The 12,570-nt window shown below is 39.8% G+C and overlaps 1 pseudogene; it reads left to right on the forward strand.

Annotated features, from left to right (window-relative positions):
• Positions 1-10,226: 10,226 nt before the first annotated feature.
• Positions 10,227-10,840, forward strand: LOC122201691 (annotated as a pseudogene).
• The last annotated feature ends 1,730 nt before the right edge of the window (positions 10,841-12,570 follow it).

A 12,570-nucleotide genomic window follows, 5' to 3' on the forward strand; every position in this document is an offset into this window, starting at 1 on the left:
TTATCTTAGGGATGATAGCCAGGGAAGTAGGAGAGGCCATTTTCTAGAAAAGGGCCACATTTTTATTGTTTAATGGGTTAGAATGAAGATCTTTTTAAGTATGGGGTGAAGAAGCCATTTATGAAATGACGCCCGCAGAAGCAGGAGGGTCGCAAGACAAACAGAAAGGCAGTCAAGGCAGATAGAGGCTTTTTAAACTAATTATTACCTCCCCAAATGAGGACACAGATCCAGTCTTTGCTCCAATGTTCATTCTTCTCAATGTTCTGATCTACCTGCTTGCTTCTGGTAATAATACCTAAAATTACAGCATTTGAGACACATACCTTTGAGTTATAGCTTATTTTTAAAGAGATTCTCACACATTAAAACATCTTTTTAAAGGGTTAATATGCAAAACGTAAGATATACATGAATATTTTAGCATGGTCCAGTTAAAAAAAAAAGTCCACTGGGAAATATAAAACTGGCCCTGTCATATTTGTTAGTGGGATTCTGGTGACTTCTCTGTGTTTCAGTTACCTTGTATGAGTAACATATGTACACATGTACATATGTATGTGCATATATATTTTTATGTAAAATATTTAATAGGTACTAGAAAAGGATACAAAGTACAGTTCCCCTTTTCATGGAAAATTAAAATAATTAGGCGACTCTTAAGATCAACTGATTTATATTTTCTCTTTTGCATATAGGAAACTGTGGCCAAAAGCAGTGATGTCATTTCCTAGAAAATGATTATTCATTTCCTTTTCCTCTGGTGTAATTTTCCTGTGGGAAACCTATCGTTTTACTAATTCCAGATTATGAGGTTCAGGGGAAATCACACCTGTTCTCCAAATAATGAGCCTGTAATCTAAGAACAGGGGAATATATAAAATATTTAATATACAGAACAGCATAAAATAGATGTCAGCCACAGACAACCATAACAACTATAAAGGCAAGTGCAGTAAAACCTTGGTTTAGGAGCATAATTCGGTCCAGAAACATACTTGTAATCCAAAGCGCTTATATATCAAAGCAAATTTCCCCATAAGAAATCATGGAAACTCAGATGATTTATTCCACAACCCCAAAATATTCATATAAAAATAATACTGTAATATAAAACAAAATAACAAAATACAAAATCTAAAGAAAAATAAACAGATTAACCTGCACTTACCTTTGAAAACTTTAGTGGCTGATGTGAGGGAGACAAAACAGAGGAAGGTTATTGTGTAGGACGACTCTCACTGTCACTAATGGAATCACTGCTATCTATTGGCTCAATGGAATCTTTTTCTGCCTGGGAACCATTGTATATGCTCACATGGATGTTGACTACAGAACAGTATTTATTTATCTATTTATTTATTTTCAAATTGTTAACATTTTTTAAATTTTCCTTTGTTTTAAATTTACATCCAAGTTAGCTAGCATATAGTGCAACAATGATTCCAAGGGCAGATTCCTTAATGCCCTTGTCTACAGTACAGTATTAATAAACTCTTGTCATATACTGTATTGAATGTAACTGGCAACAAGGCAGCCGAGGAGAGGGTCTCGATCTGCAGGCAGCCTGACCCAGAATGAAGCAGAGCATTTCTAAGCTCACTCTTGTATGGAACAGCGGAGGGCTGTCCATAGGTGCTTTGAAGGGACAAAAAATACACTAGTGCCAGTTGTGAGCACCTTCCAACCTTCTGAAAAAAATCACTGATTTCTGCCAAAACCTGGCCTGAGACCGACCACCCGTGCATGGGAGACCCACAATTCTGCAGCAAGAGACAGAAAGAGAGAGAGAGAGAGAGAGAGAGAGAGAGAGAGAGAGAGAGAGAGGAGACATTGGCTCAGTTGTGATCACATGACATCTGGTGTCACACACGACTCGTATTACAAGACATCACTCGTTTATCAAGTTAAAGTTTATTAGAAATGTTTGCTTATCTTGTGAAAACACTCACAGAACAAGTTACTCACAATCCAAGGTTTTACTGATTAAGGGAGAGACCTCTCTCTCCAAAAGTAAGCTAATTAGGCTGTACATTCCCACTGGCTATAGTGAATGGTTCAGAAATGATCCCAAAAGACAAGTCAGACCAAAGAGTGGAAGCTAAGGCCTTTGGAGGATTTACTGGGGAAAGAAATTTTCTCCCTCTTTGGAGGTTTGTTGAATTATCACAGTGAAGTAATCTCTAAGGGACCCCAATCTCCAAGTCACCACATAGAAACTAAGAACACCAATACAGAGGAAGGAAGAGCTAAAGAGATGGGGAAATATAAGTCCCTTATGATATTGCTTGATTTCTTGATCCATCTGTACCTGAAGCCAACAAGAATCAACCCTGAACATTTTAAGCACCTGAGCTAAAAACTTCTTTTTCCTAAGCCCAGTTTGACTTGGGCTTCTGTCATTTTCAACCAAACAAGATCTGAGTAATAAAGAAGTATACTTAGGTAAATCCAACAATGTCTTTCAACTTAAAATTTATGTGATCTTTTTATTACATCACAAGTTCTAATTTGGGTGGGGAAGGAGGGGAGATTTAGGTATCAGAATCACTTAGAGGAACTTCTCAAATAGATACATTTACTCTCAGAAGTCCCCTACCTGCACAGAAACTATAATAAGTGAAAACTGGGGGATGAGAGGTAAGAAGGGAAATAGAGGTAAAAATATAAGCAAATATACTTTGAGAAAACTCCCCAAGTGATTGATATATCCCTAGCTCTAAAACAGCCCTACACTCTTATGTTGCTTTGTTACATTGAGTGCCATGAGCTCAATTATGGTAACATAAGTGAGGCTCCAATTTAAAGCAAGGTCTTACACTCTATGAATCAAATAACTGGTTTCTGAACTAGTAACCATGAACTAGAACAATGCATTGGAGAGATTTCCTTCCTAGGGGAAATGGTTGACTTTTCTGGGTCCCTGGAATAAAATTAAATTTTAGAATTGCAGGAGGTAAGTACATAACACTCATGTTTTTGAAGAGGGAAATTCACCAATGACTACTGGAGGGCCACTTTGTCTTCTTACCAAGCAGAACTGACAATATCCTCAAAGATGTAGAACAGACTACCAGTTGTCAGCTCCTGTACAAATTTCTTGTTCTATGGAATGTTTACGTAATTTTACACAATTGTAATAATGCAGACTATCTTGTTAATAGGTTTAAGCCATATAAAGGGAATTAAAATTAATTTTTGGATATTACCTACAAAATACAACAGGTTTTTACATGTGGCTTTGAACTGAAAAGCTAATGGAGACTGTTGGGCAGGTCTGTGCCTAAAGTAGGAATGGCAAATAAGCCAATTCTGAAAAATTAGCAGTTCCTGCCGGGAACACAAAATTGATGGGGGATGGGTGATGGGTATTGAGGAGGGCACCTGTTGGGATGAACACTGGGTGTTGTATGGAAACCAATTTGACAATAAATTTCATATTTAAAAAAAGGAACACAAAATTGATAAGAACTATGAAGTCTCATATGGATCCAATGGAAAAGTATATCATGATCAATTACTGGTGTCTATCATAGTTGTGGAAAGAGAAAGTGGTAGCTTGAGTGCAATCTACTTATCCTCTCTGACCTAAACCATCCACAACTAATAAAGGCCCGCACTTCTATTTTTCAACTTGTACAAATTTGTGTAAATACTCCCAAATATGTAATTGTATTGGCACTTGACCATTATTTTAGAGCTAAATAGCAACAAATTGGCTTATTTTGAGACATAACCCTTAAGCTGTGTCAGCCGCATCAACAGCTACACTTCTATTGACCTCTGCAGGGAAACTTATCTCCCACAATTCCCTTCCAATTAGTACAAGTCAACAGGATGGATGTAAATTGATAATTTTCACTATTAGAGAAAGATGCTGTTTTATTCTTGGAAAAACTAAGTTATAGGAATTAAATTTTTATACCAATCTTCCTTCTTCCCAGTGTCAGCTGTGCATCCTTGTACTAATCATTTGGTCTCTCTGAGCTTCAGGTTCTCCAACTGTACCATGGACAGACCTATTAGCTATGGGATGCTCCACTGAAATAATGTATGCAAAAGTGCTTTGGATATTGAAAAGTGCTATATAAATTATGACTTGTTACTCTGGAGAGATCCCAAATAACACTGAGGGATCTTTTGTTAATTGCAGGCCCCCTAAAGGTCTCTCTATTTCACTTATGATTAAGTGAACTCAATTCCATCATGTAGGGTAAGAACTTTGCTAAGTTCTCACTAACTCACTTGATACCTTCAGCCTTGTCACCCTGTTGAGCATTATTTCAACCTCCTTCCAGTTAGAGCTCTCTTAACAAACTCTCCACTCTGGTCTGTCTTGATCCCCTACTAGAATAGAACTTGTTCATGTTGCCATTTTCTAGCCCATATAGCTGACATTCTCCTTATTCCTGTGCAGGCTGTTGACTCTGTCCTTGGTCTATAAACACGGGTTCCAAACTCCTCAAACCTCTAGCTCTGTTCGTCTTCTATTGAATCATCTGAGCAATGTTAGTGGGCTTGATCTTTGCATCGAAACCAATATTTGGGGAGCTGTCATTTTATGATCTCCACATTGCTCTCCTTGAGCACTTCTGTTCTAATTTTATATTTTTTCTCACTCATATATTTCCTTTAAAAAAAACTACAAAAGTAATAGGTACTTCAGGATGTAGATAAGAAAATGAATACCAAGAAAGGCTAATGACAGTGTCTAAGATCACAGAGATAGTGATCACAATGGAGAAAGAATTTAAATTCAGGTGTCATGACTCAAAAGCACACACTCCTTCTGGAGTACCATGCTGCTTTTAAAATCCTCATCAATCTTCCAGTTATCCTCATTCTATATTTCACATCCCAATTGTGCCAAAAAAAAAAAAGCCTATAACAAAATCTGTTCATCATCTGAGAAACAGATACACCATTATTACAAGCACAATTTAAACACTAGTCAGCTTTGCTGAAGTTGACAATCAGCCTCTGTATCCCAGAAGATCGAAGGACTTTGAACAATAACATTAAGGGAAAAACTGTATTTTTGAATGACTAGCATTACTGCTCCTTCAATTAGGATGGAATGAGAATTTTAAACATCTCTATTTTGCTAGTTGGAAATGAATATGCAGGTCAGATTCTTATGGCTCTCCTGGGTTATGTCAGAGATTTAGAATAGAACTACTCAATTTTGTTCCAAAACTCTGGACTCTGAAAAATCACCAAGTTTAAAATTAGAGAACTCAGAGTTTATTTTCCAACCCCATAATTTGAGAGAAAGTGAAATTAAGATCAAGAAGGTCAAGTGACTTACCTACAATCACCACAGCTAATACTACTCAAAGTGTCAGACTTATAATAGACCATGAAATAGCACATATGGATTCCTTACCTGAGCCCAGTAGTGCCTGGTGATGTGATTGACTGATATTCAGCATGAGCTCCTTACATAGTACAGTCTAGTAGTAAGAAGTTTGGGAACTTGCAGTCCCTGGATCCTATTTCAAGTAGGACTGACTGCAGCTAAGTAGTATTTCCACATATCCAAACTTACGCTCTTTCTTTTTTTTTTTTTTTTTTTTTTTTTTTTTTTTAAATTTTTTTTTAACATTTATTTATTTTTGAGACAGAGAGAGACAGAGTGTGAACAGGGGAGGGTCAGAGAAAGAGGGAGACAGAATCTGAAACAGGCTCCAGGCTCTGAGCTGTCAGCACAGGGCCCAACGTGGGGCTCGAACTCACGGACCGTGAGATCATGGCCTGAGCTGAAGTCGGACGCTTAACCGACTGAGCCACCCAGGCGCCCCAAAACTTACGCTCTTTCAATGAAACTAGCATTTTCCACAGTGTTCCTTAGAGCAGTGTTCATGCAGGATGTCAGATAGTAGGTGCTCCACACTTTCAGGAAGTTTGGAAAATACAGTTCAAACACATTTAATTTATTCTCTTTTATACTACCAAATTTCTTGGTACCTTTATTATGTTAATGAGCTCCTTGACACTAAGAAATGGCTATATATTACTTCTTAGGCCTTACTGCACAGTTATTAGCATAACTAAACCAGTGACTCAAGGAATACAGTTTGGGAAACTATGCCCACTACCTAACCCACATTTGCGGATTAAATGCTATACTCCCCAGGCAGGTTTCCCCTTTACCCTTTGCTCCTGTTCTTTAATGAAGCCCTAAACAACAGAGATCTCTGTAATGCAACCAGAGTTTACACAAACCCAGAGCAAGATAAAAATGCCAGCAAAAAACAGACAAGCAAAACCATGACAAATGGCCTTAGCCTGATATTTTTCTCCCTTCATGTAGCAAAGGATTACTTCTTGTGGAGTGAATTGAAAGTCTTCTCCACAACAGGCACTTTGGTAAAGGACAGACATGAACCAGAACACCCCATCTTCACAGGCCTTGAGGGCCATCCATGGCAGCTACAGAATTTCTACACATTAGAAATTAGAGCCAGTTAGGGGGACAGGATGAATGGGGATTTGGGAAAAGTGAAGTGACTTACTTTGACTTTTGAGTGCATCACAAAATCATTGCTAGATGGAATTATTTGTTGAGGGGCAAAATTGGGTGGAGGTGAAAGAAATTGTGGAAAGATGACATCTCTGAACCTCCCCTTGGTTCTGCCATGGGAAGCAGGTCTTGTAACTGGGGAGATACATGACAAAACAGATTATCATACAAAAAAGGAGTGCTCTAAACAAAGACCAGCATATTGTGCGCAGGGACACCAGAACAGTGAATGGACTCTAGGGACATTTTAGTCTACATCTGTAAAGGAAAAAAATATTTCAAATTGCTGCTAGATAGCCATCTAGCGAAGAGAAAACATGGTACTCTCACTTGTTGCCCTGCCAAAGATGTTGTATAGCACAGTCTCTTTGAATAAAAATAAAAATAACAACGTACTGGATTGATTCTTCAGCTGTGTACTTTCAAGACCTCTTTTGATCAGAACTAGACTGGGAATGGAAAATATAAATTCTTATACTGTCAACCCTCCACCAAATGATCCTAAACAAATCCTGTAATATCTAGGGTACTGTGTTTCTTCACCCATAGGTTGGGAGAGCTGAACTACAATATCAAGTAAACCCATCTTGGCTCTAAAATAATATGATTTCATAATATTCTTCAATGCCTCTTGGGTATTTAGTGTAGTGGTTAAAATGATCAGGCTCTGGAGTTTAAAATCCCAGCTTTGCCATTTACTGTTTCTGTGACCTTGAACAAATTACTCCTTATTGGTCTTATTTCCCTAATCTACAAAATAAGGATAATAATAATACCTACCTGGTAAGTTTTAAGGAAGATTAAATAAAGTAATGCAATTAGAGTACTCAAGTTAGTTTTTAGCACCTAGTTACAGCTCAATACATAGAAGTTATCATCCACACTATTACAGTTTTAAGTTTTACACAGAGATTATCCCAATGTCTGATATATAGTGCTCAATGAACAGGCACTGAACTGGGCACATCACAGGCCTGTGTTTAATCATTAACCTTATTCTCACTTCTTAGGCCTTGTACTATGCAGAACCTTGTTTATCCAACATATACATAATGAAATGCCTATTAAGTGCTGGACGCTCTTCTAAATGCTTGAAAAATATTATCACTTAATCTTTCCTTGACTCTATGAGTGAGGTATTATCTCATTTTATAAATAAGGAAATGGAGGCCAAACAAGGGTAAATAGCATGTCCTAAAGCATGTGACAATAACTAGTTTGGGCCAGAGCTAGGATTTGGACCCAGGCAGACTAGCTCTAGAACCTGTGCTCCTGAACATCGGCAGACACTGTTAGCCTTGCAACTCACTCTTCTCCTGCTTACCCCTTCCAGCATGGCTGACTCTCCCACAGTCCTCCCAACAGGCCAAGAGGCCTGGCTCAGTCACACTGCTATGCTTTCAATCTTGCCTTCCTTCCTACCACTTCCCAGCTCACCAAGTGGCCTCTCCCAGGTCCTGTACTCTATTGATCTTAATCTAAAATATCCTTCAAAACTTGCGACTTTCTCCCCTACAATGTTGTCAGTTTTTCCTTCCACTCATTCTATTTTCTGCTGTCTGGCTCAACTCCATTTGCATGCAGAGGGGTCAGGGTAACGGGTCTTTATTTCTTGCGTGTCCAATTCTGCCTACCCCACTAAATTATAATTCCAGGAGAACAGAATCCACAGCATCCTCCTTCATTGAAAGATTGGCTCTCATGGTTGGGTGTCTGTCTGAAGATAGCCACAGAAAATTCCTTATGACTTGAAACATTAAGATGCATGGCATTTATTTGATCCCCTTTTTTTCCCTTAAGCAAATTTGAGAACAATGAATATGGTGTTTGACAAAAGCTAGTCTAGAGTGACATCTGGTGGCTATTTTTTAAAAGGTTCACAAATATTTGCTGCTCCTTACAGGCAAAGTTCATTCCTTAAGGGAAAGGTGCCTTATCCATCGAAGCCTGCGTCACAACTAGGCTACCTGCAAAGACAACAGGAAGAATCAAGGCAGAAGAAATCCTTTTTTTTTTTTTTAGTCATTTTATTTGAACAGAAATCCTCTATACTAAGTCATAAAGATGTGAAACACCTTCTTCCCTCAGGTGGAGAGACAACTGGTACCAAGACCCTCGTTTAGAGATAGAAGTTGAAGTTTCCTATTCCAGTCCTTGTTGTTAGCATCTAGTGAATAGGCAAGCCCCATTTCCCCCTTTGAGCCTCAGTTACTAGATATATATTTTTTAATACTGGGATTATACTCAAGGTATTCTTCTCTTTATATAAAAGAGCAATCATTCTGTAATATATACAATTTCCCCTAAATTTGAAGTGCCAAGTTGGCAGGTATGATCTCCTAGTTAAATACCACCTCTTTTACACTCATATTTGAACAAAATGAACCAAAGTCAAGTTAAAAGTACTCTTACAAAAAGTGGCAACAGTAGTATCATACTTGCAAGAGTAGTAATAATAGATAACCCAGGCCATGCCAAGTATTTTTGTATATATATTGCTTCATACTACTGAATGCCTAACCTGAGAAGGAAGGCATCGGCATCAGATGGTCACAAACTGCACATTCTGGCCCAGGATGCCATCGAGCAAGAAGTGGTGACGCACACCAGCCCCCTGTAGGCTCATCCACCAGCGCTGAGGACACCAACTGGACTACAAGCCTTGCCTGCCCTGACTTTACAGTCCTTTCCCTTTTCTCACCAACCTATCTGTGGTGTAGAAGATGAAGTGTAAAAGGCAAATTAAGTGGAAAAGCTAACCTGCTATATCCCAGCTTCTCCACCGGAGGCATCCAGACAAAACCAGGCTCAAACTAGGGCAGAGGAAGGGGGTGAAAAGTCTAAACCCGGAAGTAATATTGACGCTGTGACATCAGACTACACAGAAAAATTTTTGTGCCTGGGAAATGAGACTGTTTATTATTATTGAACGTGACAGCAAAAGCTATGAAATCCCAAGTACTATCAGGGCCACAGGAAAGAGGCTTGACATCACACAGAGTGACGGCAACAGTGAGAAAGGATACAGTTGTTCTCTGAGGCTTACCCCATCCAGTTCATCCAATAAATCGTATTTATCATCTTGGACTTGAATAGAAATTGTCCGTTTTGAAAGGTGAGTAAGCAAAGGCGACAAGCCAGCACAAAACTTCTGAAAGGATGGCAGAGACTCGGAATACAAGAGATAGGGAAGAAAATAGTCTGTTACCTCTGCTTTTCCCTGTCAAGGCAATTAAACAAAACATGAATGCTCTGAAATAGGAAATAAATCTGTAACACAATGAAAAGAAAACTAGTGCAACAAAGGACTACTAGTGTTCTATGAACTCTTTAAAAGGACTAGGAGTTACCCAGAGCACAATAGGTCAGTGACAGGAGGATATGTTTGAGGGAATAAAAAAATCACATAATTCTTAGGTTTAAAAAAAATGACTAAGATGAAAATGGTTAAAGAAGTGCAGTAAGTACTTGGAGGGCCATTAATAATTGCCCTCCCTAAAGAGAAAAAAATATACTTGCAATAGAAAAAAATTATTAAAAATTATTCTCTGAAGAAAATAACTCAGAAACGAAGCAGGAGTTTATCTGAAGGTCCAACGAGCTTCCTGTTTTCTGGCAAAGTTTAATAAACATTGTCGCAGGTCTGTTTGGAGTTATTATACTTCAAAATTAAAAGCATCTCCTTTCCAGCCAGCACTTCGCAATGGGCATCGCTCAGGACAACTAACACAAGTGCCAGCCCTGCCATGAGAAGAGGGAGCGTGAGCTGGGATGCCCCATTGCTAACAATGAATTGGCCTCCATCCGCCTCCCCACCCTTCCGCACACAGTCTGTTCAGACAAGGCAGCAACAAGTAGCATGCCTGGAGGCTAGATGTGGGGAACGTACCCTGGGGCTCCAAGTGTTATACACAAAGAACAAGGATTACTGACTTTGTCTACGATGCATCTAATAACCAACTGGTCCCACCAAAACCCTGGTGAAGAATGGAATCATTCTCATTAACCACACACTGTCCCAATAGTGGTGTGGGTCCCACTATGCACTGACCTTGGGCTGCAAGAAGGGGGTCAGACTGACTCCCGAAGATGAAGAGATTTTAAATACAAAACAATCAATGACAATTCAAAGAAGCAGGAGGACAAGAAAAAGAATGCCAAGATTAGTGTCTTCTGAAGGAGCAGTTTCAGCCAGACAAGCTTCTTGCATACACGGCTTCAAGATCAGGCCAGCGTGGCCGAGCACATGGCTATGTGCCAGAGGGCAGGAGGCTGGAGTTCTATCTGAGGAAAATCAAGGCCCAGAAAGGCGAATAAATTCTCCTCCCCGCCTATTGTCCCTCATGTAATTAAAGTGAAAAATAAAACAAGTACCAACAACAAAACAAACCCCCCCCCCACAAAAATAGAATACAGAAGACATAGCTACTGAAAGGAAGGTAACATACAGTAACTGACTTCTCAGTTGACATGCAAGCAGGTGGCAGAGCTATGCTATATAGTTTGGGCAGGGAACTGCGTATTTGTAGAACATTGTCCCCAACCCGTGGAGAATACACGTTTATATACTTACCCTGCCCCTTCCCCTTCCACTCCAAACTCATTCAACTGCCTGCCCCACATCTCCACGTGATTATCTAACAGACCACTCAAAAGTACAATTTCCCAAAGCACACTGTCATCTTCTTCTAATATCTGGGTCCCGGTTTCTCCACCTGAGTTAATGAAAAATGCATTTCCTAGTTACTTGGGCAAGCAACAGTGGAGTTATCTTTGACTTCCTTCCCCGATGCTGATCCCTCTCTTTAGCATTCCAATACAGTATTGTTTCAGGAGAATTCAGTGACACCCGGTGTTCATCACAACCAGTGCCCTCCTTAGTACCCATCACCCATTTAGCCCATCCGCCACCCACCTTCTTCCATGAACCCTCAGTCTGTTCTCTATCGTTAAGAGTCTTTTGTGGTTTGTTTTCCTCTATTTTCTTCTCTCCCCCACCCTTTCCATATGTTCTTCTGCTTTGTTTCTTCAATTCCACATATGAGTGAAATCATGTGGTATTTGTCTTTCTCTAAATCTGGGCATTTTGAATAGGAAAGTCACCCAGGACAACAGGCATAAACTGAGACTGTCTTGCACAAGCTGGGTCACATGGTCACCCTATTTAATTTCAACATGACAGCCCAAATGTTTCTTTAAAACCTAAGTCAGACCCTATACTCCTCCACTCAGAGGCTTCTCAGCTCACTTGGTGTAGAAGCCAAGATCCTTCAGATGACCAGCAAAGCTTTCCGTGATCTGCCTCCCACCCCCATCCAGGCCTCTATCTCCTCTTCCCCTCCTTCCCCTTTGTTCACCTTTTTCTTCCTGCCGTGCAAACTCATGCCTCAGAGCCTTTGCTTTGAGGTTCCCTCTGCCTGGAAGGCTTTCTCCTCTGGCATTATATCTATACGATTTATTCCTTCCCTTTCTTCCAGTCTTTGTTCCGAGGTCACCCTCTCAGCGGAACTTTCCCTGAGAACTTTGTTCACAATTGCAAACCCCTCCCCCCAGTCCCCTGATGCCTCTTCCCCTGCTCTATAACCTTCAAATATTCTGTGTAACTTATGTTTCATGTTTTACTGTGCCTGCCCATCACTGCCCTGCTAGAACGTAAGTTCCATGCAGACAGCGTTTTGTTTTTGCTTCTGCTTTGATCTAGTAATCTTGGTACAACAGTAAATGGAAATAAATGAAGACCAACCAAATGAGAGCGAGCAAAGTCTATTTATCCTGAGCTTGCTATAGCAAGGGAGTCCACCACCATTGCTTGCATTTTCATGGAGACTGAAAGGCAGGCAGAGCAGTGGGAAAGCTTCATAGTGGAAAAAGGCAAGACCTCAGATATGTACCGATTAGAGGCTATTGTCAAAGGGAAGCTAAAGGTGGGCTTACTAGAAGCAGGGCATGTATGTGATTGGTCAGAGGAGCATATTGAGCTTTCTCTAGTTGGTTCTAAGTTAGAAAAGGAGACAAATGTTAGGGAAACTGTCAGTTATTAATCAAGT

Source organism: Panthera leo, chromosome A1 (genome assembly GCF_018350215.1).
Source record: "Panthera leo isolate Ple1 chromosome A1, P.leo_Ple1_pat1.1, whole genome shotgun sequence".
Classification (NCBI taxonomy): Eukaryota; Metazoa; Chordata; class Mammalia; order Carnivora; family Felidae; genus Panthera; species Panthera leo.